This window comes from Dasypus novemcinctus, chromosome 10 (genome assembly GCF_030445035.2).
Source record: "Dasypus novemcinctus isolate mDasNov1 chromosome 10, mDasNov1.1.hap2, whole genome shotgun sequence".
In the NCBI taxonomy this organism is placed as follows: Eukaryota; Metazoa; Chordata; class Mammalia; order Cingulata; family Dasypodidae; genus Dasypus; species Dasypus novemcinctus.
The window spans coordinates 28,361,378-28,386,549 of NC_080682.1; the positions used below are offsets into that span (position 1 = coordinate 28,361,378).

Genomic DNA, 25,172 nt, shown 5'->3' on the forward strand with positions numbered 1-25,172 from the left:
AAATGGCATGTTTTTGCTGCTACAGACAGAAGAGAAGGGACATAGTAATGATTAAAAACAATTAGAACATACTTTATATTAATAAATTATTGTGCAGTCTAGTATATTGTATATTATAGTATACATACATTAGAATATACATTCAAGAGGAGAGTATGGGCCATGATGTGAACCAATGTATATGAGGTGCAGAGGTGCCCAAAGATGTACTTACCAAATCCAATGGATGTGTCATGATGATGGGAACGAGTGTTGTTGGGGGGGGGGGAGAGGGGGGGTGGGGGGGTGGGGTTGAATGGGACCTCACATATATATTTTTAATGTAATATTATTACAAAGTCAATAAAAAATAAAAAAATTTAAAAAAAAAAAGAATATACATTCAGTGCAAATGAAAAATCAAAATAACACTTTCAAATTAGAACCAGGATTAATAAAAATAATTTGAAAAAGCCCTGATATTTCACATATTAAAAACTGAGCATTATATTTTCAGTGAATGAATGGAAACCTCTGGTAGAGAAAGAAATGAATAAATTATAATTGATTTAAGTAGACTCAACTAAAATAATGAAAATTTTTCAGGGCAAACAATCTTAATCACATTCTGTCATTTGAAGTAAAAAAAATATATGCTAAATAATAGTAAATAATGTAACTGTAATAATATTCTTTCCTCAGTTGTAATAAATTACCACATAGATGCACGGTGTTGGTCATAGGGGTTATATGAGAACTCTCTATTTACTGCATGAGTTAATAGGTAGGCAGTAGCCTCAATATATCACAAAAATAATGCTGTATTAAATTTCATAAGTGGCTCCTTATATTATAAAATTTCTAATAAAAATTATTATTCTGTTAAATGAAGTTTGCAGTAGTCAGAACCTTATAAAATATTCAAGAAAGAAAAGAAAAATACAAAAACAAATGTATGTATATATAAACATACATACATATTCTGATAGAGCTCATTATAGGAGCTAAATGTAGTCACTTCACTCCCAAGACTGAAGACTCGTTCTTTTTATATATTTGTTTCTGATATAAGGTATATGACAGGGGAGTGGATATAGCTCAGTGGTTGAGTACCTGCTTCCCACTTGTGAGGTCCTGTATTCAATCCCTAGTACCTCCTAAAACATAAAAAATATACTATATGAGAACTCCCAAATGAATTGACTATAACTATTTGTCACATATAAAAATAACTTTGTTTATATGTATTTCCCTTTTCTAATTATACAAAAATTTGCCACTTCAGTATTACACAAACATGCTTTGAATAGAAATATATTCAAGATTGTCCACATACTGAAGAAAGATATAATATGTATAGGATATCCTCCCTGGCCATGATAGATTACCACTGTGCTCTTCCAATTAAACACAAACAAGAGAAAATACTGAAAACCTAATATGAGTGCCTAAATTAATGTCTCTATAAATAAGTTATTTATTTTCCAAGAATTTTCACTTGTATATTTTGTATCTGATAGATTTTCTAGAGGCTATGGAGAGCATAAATATGAACAAGCAAACTCTAAGTGTTTACTGTCTTCATAGAAAAAGATAAATATCACACACACAAGCACACACTCATATGCATATTTTATTTTAAAGGAGCATCATCAAATTTACATTTGATTACTTTCAAATTATGTTTCAACTATTTTGGCTCAACTCATTCCTTAGATTGCTCCTCAGTGATTCATGCACATTTCAAACAGTACTGAGAGACATCCTTTCTAATGATAACGTTGTAACAATGTTTTAGAGAATTCTTTCTTCAGGGTTTCCATTAAAGAATAATTATTCAGCCCTGCAATTCTCTATTCAAGGGGTAATTTTTCTTTTTAAGAATATGTATATATATATATATGTGTGTGTATATATGTGTGTATGTATAAATATATGCCTCCAAATGGCTTCTGGATGTGTGTAACTAGTGTTTCATTTATCTACAAACACACACACACATTCATTAAGTCTTTGTATTCACAATATTGGTATTTGAATATTAATCTCTGCTATTTTAATGGAGACCATATTTTGCTGTTTAAACAGATCACTTTTATATGTAACCACAAATATAAATAATATCTAATCACAGATAAATGACCCAAATTTTAACTAACATAGCAAAATGGCCACACACTAGCAAAATTAGTCATTGACCCCATTAGCACTTGTGCCTCACTGAAATAACCCAACTTTTCACTGAGGATTATATTTACTGTTATTCTGCACTCTTTCCTGTTTTGCCCTCAGGATCTCAGCAGCTATTCCTGTTGTGTGTTAAATTTGGGAGTCCTTGCAATTTAATCTCTTATTATTCTTTTAATCTGCTAAAAGCTAAGAAAACAGAATACCTGTATCAAGCATCAACTGAGTATTTTCATAGGTTACCGTGTGATGAATGCTCACTCAGTGTTGGTATGGCATACATTTCAGGCACTGCTCAGATGCATTTTTACTTACTTCCATATGTCTATGTTTTGAATATTTGATGTGCTTAAATAACCTTCCACCAAGTAGGATAGTAATTCATATCCCAAATTTGAATTCTGTAGGTGATCAATTTGTGTTATGCCAGTTTGGGTTACAATAATAATTTGCCAATTGCTAAAGTAATTGAATGTTAAAGTCATCCAGGTTTGTTTTAATCATAACATGCATTGATTACTCCAGGAAATAATTTTCTCTATAAGACATTAAGGATAGCATTTTTTAAAATATATTTTTACTCAAACTAAAGATCTGTTGATTTGTATTAGAATGATGATGGGATAGAATATGGAAGCTACTTGTTCCTCCATCAGAAAGAGAGTCAGTGCATACATTTAAGATTCATTTGTTTAACTCATGTCATTTCAAAAATCATCAGATCAACTGGTTAATTTACCACTGTATTCCATTAACTCTTTACATATTAAATCACACTCAAACACAAAATGAACAAGTAAATGAAATTTATTTCTCCCACCCAAACACCTGAAATATATATAAGTGGACAGGGCATTGAAATAGAAGAGTAGAAATTCAATCTTTCAGCAAGTGTGGAAAATAACTTACTATTCACTTGTAGAATGAAGACATTAATATTTATCTAAGAAGATTGGGATAAAGGCTGAAGAACAAACAATGTTAATACAATATAATTTTTAAAAAATTTTAAATATAGAATATCTGAATTAGAATGGCCTTCACAGTACAGGGTAATATATTTTAAAATTTTAAAAACTGTCCAGTTGCCTTAGGTCTTCTTAGGTTTCGATGAACAGAAATTAAGATGTTATTTTAAAGCTACATTATGATATAATTAAAATCTGTGTTAAGGAGTACTGTTAATTTCATTACTTTCTTAAATACTTAGTATTACATTGCCTTTTAATAGATAAATAGTGATACCAAATATCTGGTTTCTTTTCTGGCATGCACTGTAAAGACCAATTACTGGAAACATTTTAAAATTGACTGAGGTGATAACAGTACAACTCTTAGATTAAAATTACAGCCATTGAGTGTATACTTTTAATGAATTGTACAAATCATGGGGCTATGTAACAGAGGGAATCCAGTGGTAGATGCTCTGTGGTTAACAGAGAAAATGTGACAATGTTCTCTTGTGAACTATAGCAAATGTATACTTCTGATACGAGGTGATGATAAGGTGATTTGAGGAAAAACCACACCAAATGCAAGATATTGGTTACAGTTAGTAATATTTTGATGATGTTCTTTCATAGTTTGTAAGCAATTTTTCACAATAATGTAAGGTGCTGGAGATAGGGTGATGTATGGGAGCCTTATATGATGATATGCAGGTTTGTTTTGTGGTTCACAACTTTTGTTATATACTTCTCATTTATGTATGTTTATGTATAAATGATACTCTTCAATATGTTTTATATAAAAAAGAAAAAAAATAAGACACATTCCTGGGATACTGGATATTAAAAACAAAAAGAGTTTTTATTGCTAGCACATAACAAGGAGATCAGAGGCCTAACAGCCAAAATCTGTCTCCCCAAAACTTCCATAATTCTGATAATTTTATAGTGTCCAGTGTTGTGGGAAACTGGCTTACCTATTAGTTGCTTCTTGTTATTGCACAAGATGCTCTAAGTTGCTTCCTGTTATTGCTAATTACCTTATTGTAGATGTTGCAAGTTACTTTCTGTAGGCCACAGCTGCTTGTTAAGCTTTTGAATAAATATGACAGGGAAACAAGGGTTGAGGCTTTCAGTTTCAGAAGCTGTGAAGTCCCCTGGTCCCATCTTTATTTCCTTCTTGTGTCTTTCCTTCTGTCCTTTTATTTCTTCAGTTCTGCATTGCCTTCCCTTCATGCAAACCTATTGCTGAGCTGGTCTCAACAACTGGCACCTGAATGGGGACCTGAAGGGAAGAAGAGCTTCAAGCTAAAAGGTATTGTCATGGTGCAGAGCCCCGATTGGTTTAGAAGGCCTTCCAAGTCCTTGATGAGTAAGGCCAATCTCAAATATTCTAGCAGGGTTATGATGGGAAATGGACAGTTATGTCTGTCTCCTCAAACAACTCCTCAAGGCAGAAGGAACCAAGGCCAACAAGTTTCATATTTTAGAACCCTTAGAAATTATAGAAAAAATATTTCCCATAGTCCCAGCAAATGGAAGTTTAGAATTAGGAGATTAGGAAAGAGTAGGAAAAAGTTTAAAATTTTACATGTACAAGGTGTTTTGCTCCCTGTTACTATTTGGCCCACTTGGATTATTACTAAATCTGTTTTGACACTAAATACAAATTGTTTTGCCTTCAAATCCTTCATTAACTGATTTAGAAAGTCACTTTACCCCCACCAACCTCTCCTCCCCCTCCTATGCCTGGAGATGCTCATCCAAACTTGTCAGCTTTACAACAGGGCATCTTGCAGAACAGAATGGAGGGAAATCATGTTGAGCCACTTGAGCAAGGAAGGTTAACTCACAAATATAATGTCCTATACAGTCAAAAGTATTAAATAAGGTTCTTGCTAGTGAAATCATGCTTGTGAGAAAACTCTCTGTTGGAGTGTTGACTATGATAAGGAAAATATTCTGGCAGAAACTGAGCAAACTCCTTGCTCCCTAATGATAATGTGGTTATGGGTTAGTGGGGGCTAACAGAAATAAACCTCTAGAAGAGGAGAAAAACATGGCAACATTGGTGATCTGTTTTGTTCCCATGCTGATTCTGACTGGACCTCTTTAACTAATTAATAAAATTAGTACAAAATTTTTATCAAGGTGTTAAAAGAAATTTTCAGTGTTGATAACTTACTCCTGAACTTCAAGTCTCAATGTAGTCTTCCCAAAAAATGTGTATTTTCTGTCTAAATTACTAAACAGGAGCTTAACTGCATTTATGCTGTTCAAGTTATCTTAACTGGTTGCTCATTACTAATAAAAGTGTTTCCAAGAACAAGCTTGCATGTTCCAGGCAACATAGGTTCCAGAAGAGATCTTAAAAGCAGTAAAATCTAAGATGTGAAATGATGGAGGGCTTGGAAACAGCTATACAAAAAGATAAGAATTATGGGTCAAATTAGTAAACTTTATGTTTCTGTTGATGTGTTGTAATTGTTTTGTGTTTATCTGTTTGTTCAATGTCAGTGTGTGGTAATTTTTTCAGTGTGTGTTGTAATCATTTCTGTGATTGTTCATTGTCAGTACATATTTTGATATCTTTGGATGGTGATATAATTTAACAAATAAAAATTTCTAAAAGAGCTCTATTCAAATGGCCAAAATTTAAATAAATATTTATATTAATACATGATTTTAAATGTTAATAAGATCTCTACAATAATAAAAATTGTAAGTCTTGATTAATGAAATTACTATAAGTCCCTTCAGAAAGAATAGTTCTTGCCCAAATTGAAATGAATAGTTTATTTTTCTTCACAAAATAAAATGAAGAATGTAAAGTTTAAATGAGCATTTAAGAAGGTAAAAAGTTTGTGGGAGTGCCGACTGAAATTTGATAAATCTGTTCAAACAACAACAAAAAAAAGGGTAAAAGTATGTTTTGTCCTAAAAGAAGATCGTTAGTTTTCATAAAATCAAAATGGAAATATGCAGGACAAAACATGAATGCATGTGCCAAGTTGTAAGAGGTATTGTGGTAACTTTAAGTAAGGGAATGTGTTCTATAAAGGTGAAATTCATCTTAAAATAATATAATTATAGTGTAAATGGTTAAAATAATTAAAAGAAGTTTGTGGAAGCATTGTTTGAGTTGAAGTGTTTAAATGGCTAATTCTAGGAAGTCATTATTGAACAAAAACTGAATTGATAATAATAATGAAAGGTAATTTTATAACAGATAAACTTGTTGGCAACCAACCTCCCTTGCCAACTTGCTTCTAAAAGACTGTTTCTAATATTGCATGCTACTAGGTATTTGAAATAAAGAGAAGTTATATTTGCATATAACCAAACTGAATTATTATTTTAATGTTTGTTTAGTGTTAATGATAATTGTACTGAATGGTTCCAAAATGATTTCAGTAACTTATGTATGTAGAATGTATAGAGTGTTTTTATCATTAAAGAAATAGAAGATAATTTTGTCCTGAAATAGAATGATTGGTTATTAAGAAAGAGTAGGATATAGGACAAAACCTGAATGAATATAAAAAGTGCAGAAGGTTTGTGGAAAAGGAATTTTTTTGGTTAAAGTTGAGTAAGATTTGATAGGTCTATCTATTGAGTTCTAAAAGCTTTAATATTAAATAGTGTCACAGAAATGACCTCTTATTTTAAATTAAAGTGATACCATTGTAGCATGCAGCAGTCCCAGATATTGCTAGTTTGTTGTAAGAAATGAATACCCAACTGTGTCACTATCACTGTGTTTTGAAACTTGCTAGGCCTTTCTTTGGTGTTTCCTTGGGCAAGTCAAGCCAGCCCACATTCTCCTACCTATAGAAAAGTCAACAATGGACTTTTGCAGTGGCTCCCCAAGGCTGTGTGCATAGCCCAACCATCTGCCCTGGCCTGGTGGCAAAGAATCTGGCTGCATAGAAGAAACCTGTGGCAGTGACCCTGCCAAAAAAACCTCAGAGACAATGGTATTTTAGGGGCCTGGAATAGGCAAACAATTGTGACAGGCTGCAAGATCCCTGCTGCTGTATCAAATTCTTAAATGTTGTTTAATTGGGTAAGACAAAGCTACAACCTCTGCTGTAATTGATGAAGTAAAATGTTTTTCCATATTAATAGAATTTGTAATATTGTTGAAATACTAAAAATATTTTATCCCTCACTGAGATGTATTAATTAAGAAGGTCCTTCATGGGGGTAGGAGGACCCTCCAGCAGGCTGCTTTACAAATAATAATAATTTAAAAAAGGAGGAGAAGGTGGATATTGACTTAGCCTGTGAATGGGATATGACCAGCAACAATATTGGCTTTAGGTGAGGTTTGTGGCAAAGGCAACATTCTAATTGAATACCTCTCAGGCTTCATTCACAATTGTGGGAAAAGGCAATAAGTACAATATAAAAAAGCAATTTTTTGCAGCATAGGAAGCCCTGCCAAAGTGAAAGGCTTAACCCAATAGTGTCTGGTTACTCTGAAGACTGCCATCTCTATCCAGGGGTGGATTGCAAATACTAAAAGCAAGACAAAAATGATGGACTATTGTGACTCATCCTCTATGGGGGAAAGATCTATGGAAGAACTTCTGGAACACCTACCAGCAGTAACAGGTAACTGTCTGTCTTGTCCCTGCCCACTCCTCTAACATCCTTCTCAGGACTATTGAGACAGATGCCTCATGAAGATCCAGAGCCATACGATTGAGACCTGAGAAGAAGTAGAGTGGCTCCACCAGAAAGGTGAACACCATGAGTAGCAGACCTTGGGGTGCCTAACCCAGAGGTTCCAGTTGTCTGTTGTTCACCATCAGTTTGTGGACACCATCCATGAGTGTCCTTCATGCTCACTTCAATGACTGTGACATCAGTCCCCTCTTGCTCTTGGGAAGGGCAAGACATGCTTTCACTGATACAGAAACTGTATCAGGACTCTTAAAACAAGCCAGCTATTGTTTTCTGCCTGGAAATTGGGTCCTCACAATGATGGACTATGCTAATTCAACACTGAATTGTGGCCTCAGGTCCAGTGAAGATGCTAAGAGCAGGACCAATGAAGGCATTGAAATTATGTGATAAACTTCCAGCTGCCCTACAGACCAAAATGGGGAAGTAACAATAATTTGTCATTGCCTATGCCTCAAACTATACAAATTGGGGGAAAATTTTTATCAAGTACTGGCCTATAGCCTTGCTGGTGGGAAATCTTAAGCCCATGAGAGATAAAGCATCTGTTCATTGAAAGTTTGTATAATTCTGCTGTAGTTATGGATTATGTATAAAATGTTATTTTCTGATTTGACATTGTCACTTAAACAGTAAGCACACAATGAGACCTTCGGGGTATGAGGCAGTAAGAAACCACCTAAACTGCCTTTGTTGTTTTATAAAAACAAAAAGGGGGATATGTTGTGGGAAACTGGCTTACCTATGAGTTGTTTCTTATTATTGTACAAGATGTTCTAAGTTGCTTGCTGTTATTGTAAATTACCTTATTGTAGCTGTTGCAAGTTGCTTCTTGTAGCCCACAGCTGCTCCTTAAGCTTTCAAATAAATATAAAGGGGAAACTAGGAATGAGGCTCTCAGTTTCAGAGGCTGTGAAGTCCCCTGGTCCCATCTTTGTTTCCTTCTTGTATCTTTCTTTCTGTCCTTCTATTTTTTCAGTTGTGCATCACCTTCCCTTCATGCAGACCTATTGCTGAGCTGATCTCAGCAATCCAGGTTTAGAAAGTTTGTACTAGTAATAATTGGGGTGGCCTGGCCCAGATTCTTTCATTAATAAACATAAATGGGCTGTGTATGATCAAAAGAGTTTAAACAGGATAGGGGATGAGTATAAAAATGGGATCAGTCACAATGTCTTTACAATAACAAGGTAAAAGTTATATAGTTTTACAGTCATCAGAGTTCAGAGCTTCTGGATTCTATTTCAGCAAGTTTCAGTAATTTCAGGTATTTACTTTTACAATGTACTATAAAGTAAAAAGGAATCTATATAATGATTCATGATCTAATTATTTGTTAATCCTTAACCCTCAGTTACAGTTCCTCCCTTTTGTTAATTTTCCTCAATTTTGAGGGTTATAACCAGGAAAAAATTGGTCTAACCTCAGGCAGAAATGGGTTGTCTATGTTATAGAGAAGAGGAATAAAATTGATTGTCATTCTTTAAGAGACTGGTACTGTTGTAGAATTTGAGAGAGGTTCAATTATTTGCGTATAGAGAGGCCAGGACTCAGGAATGATTTTGAGAAGGAAAAATGGTTTATTGACAGCTGGCCGGACTCGGGAGCTTTCTGTTTCAATCCTGAGCCCCGAACAAGATTTTTTAATCCCTTTTATACAGAGAGGAAAGGCCAAACAGTCCCTTTGTTTCAGTTCTCAATAGACTTGAAGTAGCATGTATTTTTCACATCCCAGGTAAGCTTTTAGCATGGACTTCATACATTCTAGATAAGGTTTTAGCATATTTTGTTTGCATTTCCCCTGAAATCTTAAAGTTTATACACCTTGCATTGTTAAACTGTTTCCTGGGACTGGAGTCATTGCCATTGTCACCAAGGGCAGGACTGCAGCCTCTTACCATTTCACACCCACAAGTCAGACAGCTTAGGTTATCTCTGAAGAGACAAAGAGCCTCCTACCCATAGCCCACATCAGTAGCTCTGGGTTTCAGTACTTACTTGGCATAGGAAGAATCCAGAGGCTTTAAGTCTCTAAAATATAAGTTTATTAAATAGAGTTAAAATTATAGTTTTAAATAAAAGGAGTAGAACTATGTTACAATGAGGAACTACTTATTTTTTTTTCTAGATTCTTTAAGACAGAACCCAGAATATTCCTTAGTTTTCAGAAAAATTTTTGCCTGGGGCTTTGTCTACTGCAGAGGTTGTACTATCTTGATATAACCTGTATAAGAATAACTTCTAGAACAAACTCCCAACTCTATTTGAAATAATTTAGCCATTGAAAATTTATTTTGTTTATTTCTTTTCCCTGTTTTTGGACTAATCCCATATCACCAAGGCAGAGCTCATCCCTGGGGGTTATGTTGATGTGGGCTATGGGTGGAGGGCTCTTTGTCTCTTCAGAGATAACTAAGTTGTTTGACTTGTGGGTGTGGAACGGTAAGAGGCTGCAGTCCTGCCCTTAGGGACTGGCAGCGGCTCCAGTCCCAAGAAATGTTTAACAATGCAAGGGCTATAAACTTTAAGTATTTAGGGGAAATGCAAAAACCAAATACGCTAAAGGCTTATCTAGAATGTCTGGAGTCCATGCTAAAAGCTTACCTAAGATGTGGAAGATATATGCTAATTGAAGCCTATTGAGAACTGAAACAAAGGGACCATTTGGCCTTTCCTCTCTGTATAAAAGAGGTTTGAAAATCTTGTTCAGGGCTCGGGATTCAAACTGAAAGCTCCCAAGTCCGGCCGGCCGTCAATAAACCATTTTTCCTTCTCAAAATCATTCCTGAGTCCTGGCCTCTCTATACTCAAATAATTGAACCTCTCTTAATTTCCACAACAATGTCATGGCCCTCACTCACTTCCATGTAATAAAAATCCTTGGAAATTATGGCATGACCCACATACAGGAGAAGGTAGTGAGCTTATTTGCAGACTTTGGCTTAGAGAGAGGTCACATTTGAGCAACAAAAGAGGAGTTCAGGAGGTAACTCTTTGTCATTAAGTATAATTAGACTTAGCTTCATCATTATAGAAATATGTTGCTTAAATGTAAGCCTCAAAGTGAGGGCTTGCCTTATTAGCAAATTTCCCTTTATTAGGCAGGGCTGATATATGTCAGAGTTTATTTTCACAGGTTTATCTTTCAGAGTTCTACAGCTTTAGTATATAAGGGGACCCTATTGCTTGAGAGAATAGTAGAAATTCACAAGTAGAGGAAGTTTCTTGGGGCTTTTTCACCAGGCCCTTAAGGGACTCTGTAAATACCTTTCTATCTTATGTCCAAACTTTTGAAATGCATCAGGGTATTACATCAATTCTGTACACAATATCACAGTGCTCTTTTAGGTTCCGTTTTAGCTAGGATGTTCAATAAACTGACCAGACAGATTAAATTAGATAGAGCATCACAAAAATTATACACAAAATACATTTCCCAATTTTGGTCTCCATGGAAATTAAAGTTTTAAAATTCTGAAAATATCCTTTTTTAAAAAATTTTATTCTGATGCAACTTAAACTTTAACTAAATTAACTCAATTTACCTTTAATTGAAATATGATATTTTTCTTTAGCTTCTTTAGTTGGAGTGGTCTTTTAGAATTAATACTTTTTTCTTCATTCTTTTTCCTTCAGAAAGATAATGTTTACTAAAACAAAATTTCAGCAGTACAGAAAAAAGTACTTTCTGAATAAATTTATGAAAACTTAAGATTCCTAATGTAATCAAAATTACCTTCCCACTACCACCACCTTAATATAATCACATGTTTATTGAAACACTAATAGCCACACCCTAAGAGTACAATTACTTCCAACATTTAGGGTTAATCTTTAAAAACAAAATAACTTCAGTGTATTAAATGATATAAAGATGTCTGCAAGTACTAAGTGTCTGAAATAGGTAGCTAACACTGGATTTAATGTTATTTTATAAGTAATTTTTCCTTAGCAGGAAACATAAGTCTAGGTTTTCACAATATTCATAGGAAATAAATATTGATTATGCACAATATGTTTTGACAAACTAGGTTCAACAAACAAAAGCTCAACACCTTGGTGAAAATTCTGATAGATTAAAATATAAAAAATTTTAAACATTGACAAAATAATATTATATTTAAAATTTTCTACCATTTATACAAGTATTATGAGTTTCCAGTTTAGGAATATATTTTTCCATTTTGTATGAAAATATGAATATAATGAAATGTCTATTTCAGGGATCATATCAATTTTGATTTTACAGTAGTTTCATAAAGAGTTGCTAGTTTAAACCCTTCAGAAAATCAAAATAAAAGGAACATTGTAGAAATCATTCTATGATGCCAACATTACCCTAATACCAAAGCCAAACAAAGACATCATGAGAAAGGAAAATTACAGACCAATCTCTCTAATGAACCTAAATGCTAAAATCCTTAACAAAATACTTGCTAATCATATTCAAGAAAACATCAAATGAATTATACATCATGACCAAATGGGTTTCATCCCTGGTAAGCAAGGATGATTCAACATGAGAAAATCAATCAATGTAATACACCACATAAACAGATCAAAGGAAAAAATAATTTGACAAAATACAGCACCCTTTCTTGATAAAAAACACTGCAAAAGATCGGAATAGAAGGAAACTTCCTAACATGATAAAGATTATATATGAAAAACCTACAGCTAACATCATTTACAATGGTGAAATCCTAAAATCTTTCTCTCTAAGATCAGGAATGAGGAAAAGGATGCCCACTATCACCCCTCCTATTTAACATAGTTTTAGAAGTATTGGCTCAAGCACTGAGGCAAGAAATAGAAACAAAAGGCATCCAAATTGGAAAGGAAGAAGTCAAAATCTCACGATTTGCAGATGACATGATCCTATACATAGAAAGCCCTGAGAAATCTACAACAAAGCTTTTAGAACTTATAAGTGAGTTCAATAAAGTTGCAGAGTATAAGATCAATGCACACAAATCAGCAGCATTTCTGTATACTGATAATGAACAGACTAAGGAGGAAATCGAGAAACAAATACCACTTACAATAGTAAACAAAAAAAATAAAATACCTAGGACTAAATTTAACTAAAGATGTAAAAGACTTACACACAGAAAACTACACAACATTGTTAAGGGAAATCAAAGAATACTTAAATAAATAGGAGAATATTCCCTGTTCATGGATAGGAAGACTAAACATTACTAAGATGTCTATCCTACACAAAATGTTCTACAGATTTAATGCAATCCGAATAAAAATCAACACAGCATTTTTAAATGAACTAGAAAAACTAACTATGAAATTTATCTGGAAAGGAAAGAGGCCCTGAATAGCCAAAGACGTATTGAAAAAGAAAAATACAATTGGAGGAATCATACTACATGACTATAAAACATACTACAAAGCTACAGTGATCAAAACTGTGTCATATTGGCACAAGGACTGACATACTGACCAATGGAACAGAATTGAGAGTTATGTTACAGATCTTCACATATACAGTCATCTGATATCAGACAAGACCACCAAGATGGCTCAACTGGTAAAGAATGGTCTCCTCAACAACTGGTGCTTGGAGAAATGAATATCCATATGCAAAAGAATGAAAGAGAATTACCACCTCACACTCTATAGAAAAATCAACTCAAAATGGATCAGAGACCTAAATATAAGAGGCAAGACCATAAAGATGTTGGAAAACAATGTAGGGAAGCATCTACAGGATCTTGTAGCAGAAAATGGCTTCATGAACTTCACACCCAAAGCACAAGCAGCAAAAGAAATGTATATAAGATGGGATCTCCTCAAAATTAAAGCCTTTTGAGCCTAAAGCTTAACAAGAAAATGAGAGGACAGCCTACTCAATGGGAGAAAATATTTGGTAACCATATCTCTGATAGGAGACTAATATCCAGCATAAATAAAGAAATCTGCTACCTTGAAATTAAAAAGACAATCCATTTTAAAAATGGACAAGAGATTTGAACAGACATTTCTCCAAAGAAGAAATACAAATGGTTAAAATCACATGAAAAGATGCTCAAGTTCACTAGCTATTAGGGAAATGCAAGTCAAAACTACAATGAGATACCACCTTATACACATTAGACTGGTGGCTATTAAAAAAACAAAAGATTATAAGTGTTGGAAAGGATGTGGAGGAATGGGAATCCTTATCCACTGCTGGTGGGAATGTGGAAGTATCCAGCCATTCTGGAGGACAGTTTGGTGGTTCCTCAAAAAACTAGCTATAGATTTGCCATATGACCCAGCAATTCCACTGCTGGGAATATACTCAGAAGAACTGAAAATAAGGACACAAACCAATATATGCATACCAATGTTTATAGCGGCACTATTAACTATTGCCAAAAGGTGGAATCAACCGAAAGGCCCATCAACAGATGAATGGATAAACAAAATGTGGGATAGACATACAATGGAATACCTACTCAGCTGTAAGAAGGAATACAGTACTAACACATGGGATAACATGGATGAATCTTGAGGACCTTATGTTGAGTGAAGCAGGCCAGGCATTGAAGGACAAATACTATATGATCTCTCTGATATGAATTAAGCAAATCAAGTTGTCTCAGAGAACTAGAACCCGAATGATAGGCTAATAGGAAATTGGCATGGAGAGTAAAGTTGTGAGCTGATGCCTACATGGGTGAAATCTATGATAAAATGGAGGTAAGTAGTTGTGTAGGGAAGAGATAAGGTGGGGGCATAGGGATATTATTGGGTGGGGCTTTGCAGGCTTGAGGGGGGCTAGAGTTAGGAGGATGGGTCCGATGGTCCATGGAATTGGGTGGAGGTTCTGGGGAGAGCAGGTGAACATGGGAGATTGTAAGGTATGTGGTTGAAATTATAATGTTGAGAAAACTCTTTAGAAATAATAAGGAAGGGTTACTTGTTTAAGGTGTTTGTGGGGGCATCTGGCACAGGGTGCACCTGGAGCAGGCTTCTAGGGAGTGTGTGAGTGCTCATCTTGTCATAGTGTGTTAAATCAGTGGGTGGAGACCCATACAATGAGCAGGAAGGTGTTGTGCCTTCATCCTGGGGAGACCTGATGTTCTCAAACAGAGGGAAGTGTGTCTCTCAAGAACATGGGTGGCTCCCAGTTGGGGAGGACAGTCTAGTATGGCAAGCCCTCAGTATTGTTGCAAGTATCTACGAATCTTTTCCTCCAAGCAGTGAAGTTTGGTTGTCACTGTGGGCTCCAAGGGGAGGGGGAGATAGGAATAGAATAGATGGAAGAAGGGGTAACTGGGGGGCAATGGGAGTATTCCACAAGATGCAGTGATGGATATAGAGACCATGTTAAATTTCAACAAAAATTTATAAAAGGGTATAGTATAAAATGTAAACCATAATGTAAACCATAATGTAACTAAACATTTCAAAAAGTGTACAGTCTAAAATATAAACCATAATGTAAACCAAAATGGAACCATGGTTAGTAGCTATGTTTCAATATCTGTACTGCAGATGTAGCAAATATAACATGAACATGTAAAAAGATCATTGCTGGGGAAGGGGGAAAGGATTTGATGTTGGGTACCTAGGAGACCGCTCTATTGTATATGTGACTTTACTGTGATCTAAAACCTTTTTGAAGACAAAATTAAAAATTAAAAAAAAAAGATGTAGTCACTGAGGAAGGGATGGAAGAGATTGCCCTACCACTGTACATGAGGGCAGCACCTATTACAGTGATGAAGGCAAAATGTCAAAAACAAAGTTTTATGATATTTTTCATTTTTAATACCCTAATTTATTTTTTACTTTTAGTTTTTCTAAATTATTATGTATTCTATTTCTACTCATTAATTCTATCTTTACTATTTCATTTTCCTACTAATTGAATTTGGCAATATATTAGGCTTCATTTTTTAAGAAGTTTTGGATCATAGAGGGTTCAACTATGGCAGGTGAGGAACACCGGTTTGAGGTGTCATTGATGTGGGACACATGTTTGGGAGGGAGTTTTCCAGGGCATGTATATAGGGTATATAAAAATGTTCGGATACTCATTGGGTATTTTCATACTATGTAGACTTGCACACAACAACTGAGGGAGTGCTAAGTTCCTAGCCAAGGGAGCTCTGTCACATTCCCCAATGGAACAGCAACAATCCCTAAGTGCAAGGGCAAAGACCACTGAAGAAAGATGGTCCAATAATGGGCTATTGATAGTGACGACTATGCTTATGAGCCTGTGCTCTTAAAATTTCAACTAGGCCTAGAGCTTCAGGGTACCTAAGAGTTACCTCCTGAGAGTCTCCATGTTGCTCAAATGTGGCCACTCTCTAAGCAAACTCAGCATGTAAATGTATTACCTTCCCCCAACATGGGACATATCTCCCAGGGATGAGCTCCCTGGCAATTCCAATCCCTTATTAGGATTACTACAAATCACCAGCTGGTGATGCAACTGAAAAAGACCTTGAATAAAAGGGGTCAGTGGTAAAAATGAATGAGTGTATACGGCTAAAAGACTTCAAAAGGAATCAGGAGGTCATCAGAGGGGTCATGCTTATGCACATCTCAGCAGGATCTTAAAGACAGCCAAAGTAGATACAACCTCAGGTACTGGTGCTCTTGAGGGCTACAGAGACACACAGGTTCTACAGTCATGACAGATGGCTCTGGAGTTCAGTGCCTTGCCAGTGAGCTCTACTTTGGAATTTGTGCTCCTGAGTGTGATAGAGTTGGACTCAGATGTGACCTCTCTATACATGTCTTTTCTGTCACTTTTACTGAACCTATGGTTCATGCTGGGGTTGGTGTATACTCAGAAGACTTCAATCTCTGGACTGGCCATGTGCCAGCTGGGTCCTGAGCCTCAGCAGAGTTGCAACACTAACTCTGTGGTTCATTGGACTTCCCCAGGTCAGCTAAGAGTGAGGTGAGGATGGTCAACCATAACACCAGGGAACCAAAAGTGTCTACAACTGCAAACAGGAGAATCACATCCATCAGACATGTGGCATCTAAGCCCCAACTCAATTTAGAGTTGGAGTGGACATGACCATCCCAGGATTCACAGGATGGAGAAATAAAATATGGATTAGAGTGGACTGACTGGTATGCTACTATAGAACCATTGTGACTCCAGCAATGGAAGAAATTATATCATTGATGTGGAGACCGTGGCCACAGGAGTTGCTGACAGCAGGGAGAGAGAAGAAGAGGTGTGATGTGGGGACATTTTTGGGACTTGGAATTATCCTGAATGATATTGCAGAGACAGATGCAGGACATTATAAATCCTGCCTTTATCCACTAAATGGATTGGGGGAGAGTGTAAACTACAATGTAAACTATAATCCATGCAGTGTAGTAGTGGTCCAAATGTATTCACCAAATGCAATGAATGTGCCACAATGATGAAAGAGGTTGTTGGTGTGGGCAGAGTGGGTGGGGTGGGGTGTGGGGTATAATGGAAGCTCTTATATTTTTTAATGTAACATTTTTTGTGATCTATGTACCTTTTTCAAAAAGATAATTACATTTTTAAAAATTAGAAAAAATATAAAGAGAAGCCCTGATATATTCAAGTTGACAAGGCCCAAGGAGAGATGTCTGATGGCCTACATCTGAGCTCCAGGAGAAAGTAGAGATCAGAGACCAGCCATCTTGCCTTGCTGTGTGACAGGACTTCAGGGTCTGCTAGCAGTTGATCTTTGTTGGAAAGCATTTCTGATGATGCCTTGATTTGGACACTTTCACAGCCTTGGAACTGTAAGCTTTTACTCTTTAAAATTCCCATTTTAAAGGCCAACCCATTTCTGGTATATTGCATTGGCAGCATATGGCAAAGTAAGACAAGTGTCTAAGAGTGGAATTGCTGGGTCATACATGCTAGAGAAAAAAAAAAAAGGCACTCCCTGGGACATGGAGACTGACCTGATTGTAGGCAGAAAGTTTATTGGGAAGCTCTCCCAATGGAGGGGGTTTGAAGATTAGACTTAAGCCCTCCTGCCAGCATGGCAGGGATCTGAAGAGAGACTTCAGCTCACCTCTGGTAGAGTCAGTCATGAATTTATACAGTACACTATAGGCAGGAAAACGTTTAGTCAGTGACTTTGGTAAGACCCAAGGGCCAATAGGGATGGCTAGTGGTTGGTGGGCTAGGGGTAGTGAATTCTAAGATTGTGGGAGGGGTTGGTAGGGTCATGTGACTCCTTTGTCTATTCTTGTGATGAAATGAGCTGTATCTGAACATGTAGGTTCAGGATGGGAGCTGTTCTATGTCATGGGAATGCATGTCACTGTTTGTTAATCATTGTAAACTTTGTGATCAGTTAATCATTATACACCTTGCAAGGGAGAAACCTCTAACATTAGGGTAGACATATGTTTAACTTTATTTAAAACTGTCAGAAAGTTTTTCAAAGCCTGTACTACTTTATACTCCCACCAGCAATATATAAAATTTTCAGTAGCTCCACATCCTCTTCAAGACTTGGTGTTGTTAGCCACTCTTGTAAATGTGTAGTGTTTTCTCATTGTGTTTTAATTAGAATTTCCCTGATAAGGGTTGTTTCTATGTGATTCATTGGTCATTTGTATATCTTCTTTGTAAAGTGCCTGGGCAAATCTTTGGCCCACTTTTTTTTTTTTTTTTTTTTTTTGACTGGCTGTCTTCTTCTTATTCATTTGTAAGAGTTCTCTATATAACCAAGTTAATAATCCTTTACTGGTATATGTATTGCAACTATTTTTCTTGCAGTCTGAGACTCAATTTTTTATTTTCTTAACTGTATCTTTAATGAGCAAATTAAAAAATTTTCACAAAGTCTACTTCATCAATTTTCCCTTTTATGGTTCGTGTTTTCTTTGTTCCCATTTAGGAAATCTTTCCCAGGAGCTGATGTGGCTCAAGCAGTTGAGCATGTGCTTCCCATGTGGGAGGTCCCTGGCTAAGTTCCCAATGCTCCTGAAAACACAAAAACAAGCAAAACAAATAGAAACAAAACAACTCAGGGGAGCCAATGTAGCTTAGTTGTTGAGTGCCAACTTCCCACATACCTTGTCCCATGTTAAATCCCTGGCCCACAATATCTTAGAAGAAAAAAAAAAGGAAAGAAAGAAAGAAATCTTTGCTTACCCAGTGTGAATGCCCCGGCCAGCGGGGCTGCGAACTGGGGCTCGTGGCTTGCGTGGAGGAGAATGATGAGACAGGAGACGCGAGGAATGACAGCGAGACAGGGTGAGGATCAAGCTGCAAATTTTATTGAGGGGAACAAAGCATATATACTCTTGGGAAGGGGAGGGGTAATAGGCGGGGGTGGAAGTTAGGGATTGGCTATGATCACCACTAACATATAGGGTGGGTTTCAGTTTACCTGCCTAGCGCCTGCCCACTGCCTTGTCAATCTGGGCAGTGGCGGGAAGACGGAGAACAAAGGCCTGAAGGGGAAGAAGAATGAGGAAGTGACAAAGCAGATTTGAGTTCTGCCATGATGTGGGACCTGACATATTGTGAGGAGCTAATCATAGTTTGCTCAAATGAGAGGGTTGGCTCTTCTCTGGCAGCCGTGCTACTGACTCTCGCTGAGTACGGCATACATTCTTTTTATCGCTCCCAACAACCCAGAACTCATATAGTCTCCTATGCTTCCTTGGTAAAGATTTATAATTTTCACTTTTCACATTTAGATCCATTTTTCATTCTAAATTACTTTTTATGAATGGTGTATTAGGGTGTGACAGTTTGAATTTGGTGACTCTCAAAAAGATATATTTTTTAACTAATCTATTCCTGTGGGTTTGAGGCCATTTGATTGCATTAAATTCAGTTAAGGGGTCTTTGGTTAGATAATTTGATTAGATCACTTTAGGGCTTTTGATTGGAATGTATCAGTGAAGCATGACCAAGGTTAGATCTCCACCCTCTTGCCGGGTCTTCTATAAACAGAAATACAGAGAAAGACACACACACATAGAAAAGAAAGCTCTGTCATTTTGACCTGGCCATGAAAGAGAGAGTACTCACAGATTGCTAGCAGTCGAAGCTGAGGCACAAAGCCCCCAAGAGGCTGGGCCCATGGAACAGCTCAAGGCTTAAAAGATGGTGAGCCCAGAGGGGAGACAGGGATCTCAGCTGAGATTGGCTGCCCTCTTGCTTCATCACATGGCAGGACACCAGGCTTACCAGTAGCTGACTTTGATGAGGAAGCATCTCTGATGCTGCCTTGATTTGGATAGTTCACAGCCTCAGAACTGTAAGATTTTCTCCTAATAAAATTCCCATTATAAATGCCAACTAATTTCTGGTACTTTGCATTGGCATCCCTGTTGCAAACTAAGACAAAGGGTCAAAGATTTTTTTTTTTTGTTTTGTTTTTTAGTGAATCAAATTTTATAGCAATTCAAAGCATCTACTTTATTAGTTTTAATTTGTTTCTCCTTTCCCCTAGTTGTTTGCATTTGCTTTGTTTGTTGTGTACTAGTCTTTTTAGGAGGCACTGGAAACCAAATGCAGGACCTCCTATGTGGGAGGGAGGCACCTAATCACTTAAGACACTTCCACTTTGTACTTTGTTGTATCTCTCATTATGTTTTTCTCCTTGTGTCTCTTGTTGCATCATCTTGTTGTGTGAGCTTGCTATGCCTGCCTATCACATCAGCTCTCTGTCTTGCTTGACTTCTTTAAGAGACACCAGGAACTGAACCCAGGATGTCCCATTGGTAGATGGTAGCTGAATCCCTTGAGCCACATCTGCTTCCCTCAAGGGCCTTTTTACTTCTATCTGGATATTGAGTTCTTCCAACACCATTTATTCCAAGATCTTCCTTTCCTCCTGAATTGCATTGGTGCCTTTGTCATAGGTTAGGAAGCCACATATGTGTGGGTCTATATCTTGACTCTCTATTCTGTTCCATTTTGGTAAGTATAAACCTCTGTATTTGTGCTTATTTTAAATACAATTTTGATCATTCTAGTTTTGTTTCTGTTCTTTATGTGTATATATATATATTTGCAATTTCATATACATTTTAAAGTCAGCCTATCAATTTCTATGAAAAAAAAGTCTGCTATAGCTTTGGTTAGGATTGTATTGAATGTATAGATCAATATGGGGAGAAATAACATCTTAACAACTTAATCTTCCAATCCATGAATATAGAATATTTCTCCATTTATTGGGGTACCTTTAATTTCTTTCTGCATGTTTTCTTATTTTCAGTATAGACTCTTGCACATTTCTAATGAGATTTAGTCCTGGATATTTTGTTTTTAATTTTTATCTTTAATTTTTATTTATTTTTTCTCACTTTATTGTACTGGTTAGGCCCTCCAATATAAGGTTGGAATAGCAGTGGTGATAACTGAATCTTTGTCTTCTTAGGGGAAAGTGTGATGGTTAGTCTAATGTGTCAACTTGGCCAGGTATGGTGCCCAGTTGTTTGGTCAAGTAAGTACTTGGCTATTTGTAATACAAGGGCATTTCATGGACTTCAATCATCAGTGAGTTGATTAGCATAAATGACTAGTTATATCTGCATCAAGGATATTGCTGTCAGCAAAGAGTGACTTCTCATTCAATCATTTAAAGCTCTTAAATGAATAAGTTATTTCAGCATTCAGAGACAGAATTCCCATTACTATATCAAACAGACAATGTCTCCAGAAACTCAATAAGGACCTTCATCAGAGCCCATGGTTTGCAGCCTGCCCTATGGAACTTGGAATTGTGCATGCAGACACTCATGTGAGATAATTTTATAAAATCTCATACTATTTACAGATATATCCCATTGGTTCTGTTTTCCTAGAAACCCTGACAAATACAGAAAACACTCACTATTTCATCCTGAAAGTGTGATGGTATTTGTACATTTTTGGGAAATAATCTTATCATATTGAAGAAGTTATCCCTCTTAGTCAACTAAGAATTTTTATTATGAATGGGTGTGGAATTTTATAAAATTCTTTTTCTGTACCTTTTAAACTGATCATTTTATTAAAGTTACATTGAATTATTTTTGAAAGTTAAACCAATTATGTATCTTTGTAACTAAATCACATGATCCTAATAGTATCCTTCTTATATATCATTTGATTTGATTTGTTAGTATTTCATTCAGTATTTTTCCATCTATGCTCTTAAGGGTTATTGCTCTATAACTTTTGTTTTCTTGTAATGTCCTTGACAGGATTTGATATAAAGGTCATGTTGGAATCTGAGAGATTTTGTGAATATGTTTCAATAAATCTGCTTTAAAAAAATAAAAGGGGGTGCGGAATATAGCTCAGGTGGCTGAGTACCTGCTTCCCATTATGAGGTCCTTGGTTTAATCCCCAGTACCTCAAAAAACCAACCATCCAAACAAACAAAAACCTAATAAACTTTTAAAAAGAATATTATCAAAATTATTTTAAAGAAGGGGATGGAGGACATGGGAATGCTGTAATTTTTAAATGACTTTTCTATAAACCTACTTCTCTAATTAAAAAAATATTAAATATGAAAAAAAAAAAAACCCCACAAAGTAGGAACCTAGGGGGGATATGGGGGGAGAAAGTCAATCTGGGATTTGGCCTGCATACTGCCTACATCTCATTCCAGTGTCCATTCTAGGAAATGAGGCATTACTGATGAAACATAACAAACATGACTTGTATGCATGTCTGCTTATTTAAGAACCCCCATTGAAATCTGTCTTTTGCACTAAAGGAAAAAAATTGAGACAGAACCAAAGTAAAATGCTTCAACAAAGAGGCAGCGTTAAGAATTGAAATCGTGCTACATTAAGGGTATTAACTGTGTGCAAGGTCAGCGGAGGATGTCTGAAATCCGCGTGGAGCTTCTGCAACCTCTCTTTTCTGTCTCCCTTGGAAAAAAAAACAAACCCAATTTTACAGAATAGCTCTATCTTAGGGTAGGAGATACCTCCAAACATACTTTATTGAAAAACTACTAACAAAAACAGAACTTTCTGGTTTGAACTCATGATCTTTGAAAAGGAACTATATAACACATAATTGTAGAACATAAGAAAAATTAACTGTCATTCTTCTTATTTAGTACTCATTATATACCAAAGAGAGTAGTAAACAGTTTACATAAATTATCTAATTTAATCCTCACACAAGTCCTATGTGTGAGACTTTAATCCCCAAATTAAAGTTTAGGAGATTCAAATAATCAAAAAAGATTAAAATGTGAAATTCAGAGACTTCCACTTTCAGGACAACCAAGGACATAAAGGAACTGTATTCAGAAAACTACGAAACATTGCTAAAAGAAACCAAAGAAGAACCAAATAAATAGTACATACTGTATTCATGGGTTGGAAGACAAAATATCATTAAGATATCATGTTGCCGTGGGGTCTGCGTGCAGCGGACGCGGGGCCCACGGCGGCCCCTGGCGCTTACCCTCGGCCTCCTCCTGTCCCCGATGCCGCCAAGAGCGGAGCCGTGTCCCCGGGAAGACGAGCAGCGCACGCTCCGGCCACCTGTCGCAGCGGTAGTGAAGAGCTGAAGAGCGTGCTGGTATACCGCAACGGGGACCCCTAATTCGCGGGCCGCCGCGTTGCCATCCACGAGAAGGTGTCCAGCTTCAACGTCCTCCTGAGGGAGGTGACGGGCGGCGTCCAGGCGCCCTTCGGGGCCGTCAGGAACATATCTACACGCCGTGCACCTTGCATCCCCAAGCTGGAGCAGATCCAGAGCAGGAGCAACTATGCGGCTGGGGGCCAGAAGGCCTTCAAGAAACTCAATTACTTGGACATGGGGAAACCAAGAAAAGACCAATGGAGCTTGCCAATTCAGAGGTAAAACCAGTAACCCACAGCAGGATCAATGTGTCAGCTGGCTGTAGGAAACCACATCAGGAAACCTACACTATCTTCTTGATTGCAAATGGAGACCACATAAGACCAGCTTCCGGCCTCCTCATCCCAAGGAAAGCCCTAAGTCAGTGGGATCATGTACCACAAATGATTAAGGGAAAGAGAACCCTGAGGAGCGGGACTGTCCACAGACTTCATACTCTAGAAGGAAAACTTGTTGAAAGTAGGGCAGAGTTGGAGAACTGGCAGTTTTATGTGGCTGTCGGCAGAGATAAGTTTAAGAAATTGCCTTATAGTGAATTGCTTTTTGACAAGTCAACAGTGAGAAGACCCCATGGTCAGAAAGCCTCTTTGCTACCTCCTAGTGTAGAATCAAGAAAGTATAAAGGGAGTGGAAATGATCGTCAGTCTAAGTCAACACTTGGATCCAGTGACAATTCATCTCTTTGGCCCCCAAAGAAAAAGGCGGAAAAAGAAAACATGAATCCAGAAAAGCCCATGAAAGTGAAACAAAATATAAAGTTAAAGAATTCACTGCAAACAGTCCCAAACAGTGATGAAGGCATTTTCAAAGCTGGAGCAGAGGTCTGAAATACGGGGGGCAGCAAAAGTCCAAGAAGATGAAGATACTCAGGTAGAGATTCCAGTTTATCAGAGGTCAGCAGAAATAGTAGATGAGGAAGAAGATAGAGAGAAAGAAAACAAGGATGCAGAACAGAAAGATTTTTCAGGAATGAATGGTGAAGTCGAACATGAAGGAGGTAGGGGGGCTACAGAGGACCCTGAGCAAACTGAGGAGATCTTGGATGGCAGTGAGGAGCAGGCAGGTCCTGCTCATAGAAGTGGAGGCACCAATGAAGAAAATGGTGAGAAACTAGCAGAAACTAGACCTCCTGCAACCAGGAGGCGATGAAGAAACTATAATGAGCTGCAGTCAGGAGGCGATGAAGAAATTATAATGAGCTGCAACCAGGAGGGGACGAAGAAACTAAGTCTCAAGGAGCTGGCAGTAGACAAGCTGAGGGTGATTTAGAGCCTCAAGGACCACCAAGGCCTGAAGTAAAAATTACTGGTCCACAAGAAAATGATAACAATGAACAAAACAAGGACTATGCTGTTGTGGCATAGATGATTTAAAAAAAGAAAAAAGGATATATGGATTATAATAAAAATGAAGGCTCCAAATACTTGAATAATAAGCATATAGTTATTGCTAAACATAATGGGACAATATGGTTGGATACTACCTGCTGAATTGTAAAATTCAGGGCCAACTGGAAAGAATGGACAACCTTTGATAGCTACTAGAGGGAAGTGACTTATTTTGTGGGATGTGTTTTTAAAAGTCATTTAAAAGAATTAATAAGAGGACAGCAGGGAATTTGCACTGGAATACAGTTGACCCCTTGTGTTTGTAAAGGATGAAAAAGAATAGGATAACTCTTATTGTATACTTTCTTAAAAATTTAGATGCCAGATGATTAGGTGACAACTTATTTTCAAGCACTTATATAGGAAGGCAAAGAATTTTAAAGAAATGGTAATAGGAAAACATGT

The 25,172-nt window shown here is 36.7% G+C and overlaps 1 pseudogene; it reads left to right on the forward strand.

Annotated features, from left to right (window-relative positions):
* Positions 1-14,471: 14,471 nt before the first annotated feature.
* On the forward strand, positions 14,472-24,743 carry LOC101438659 (doublecortin domain-containing protein 2 pseudogene; annotated as a pseudogene).
* The last annotated feature ends 429 nt before the right edge of the window (positions 24,744-25,172 follow it).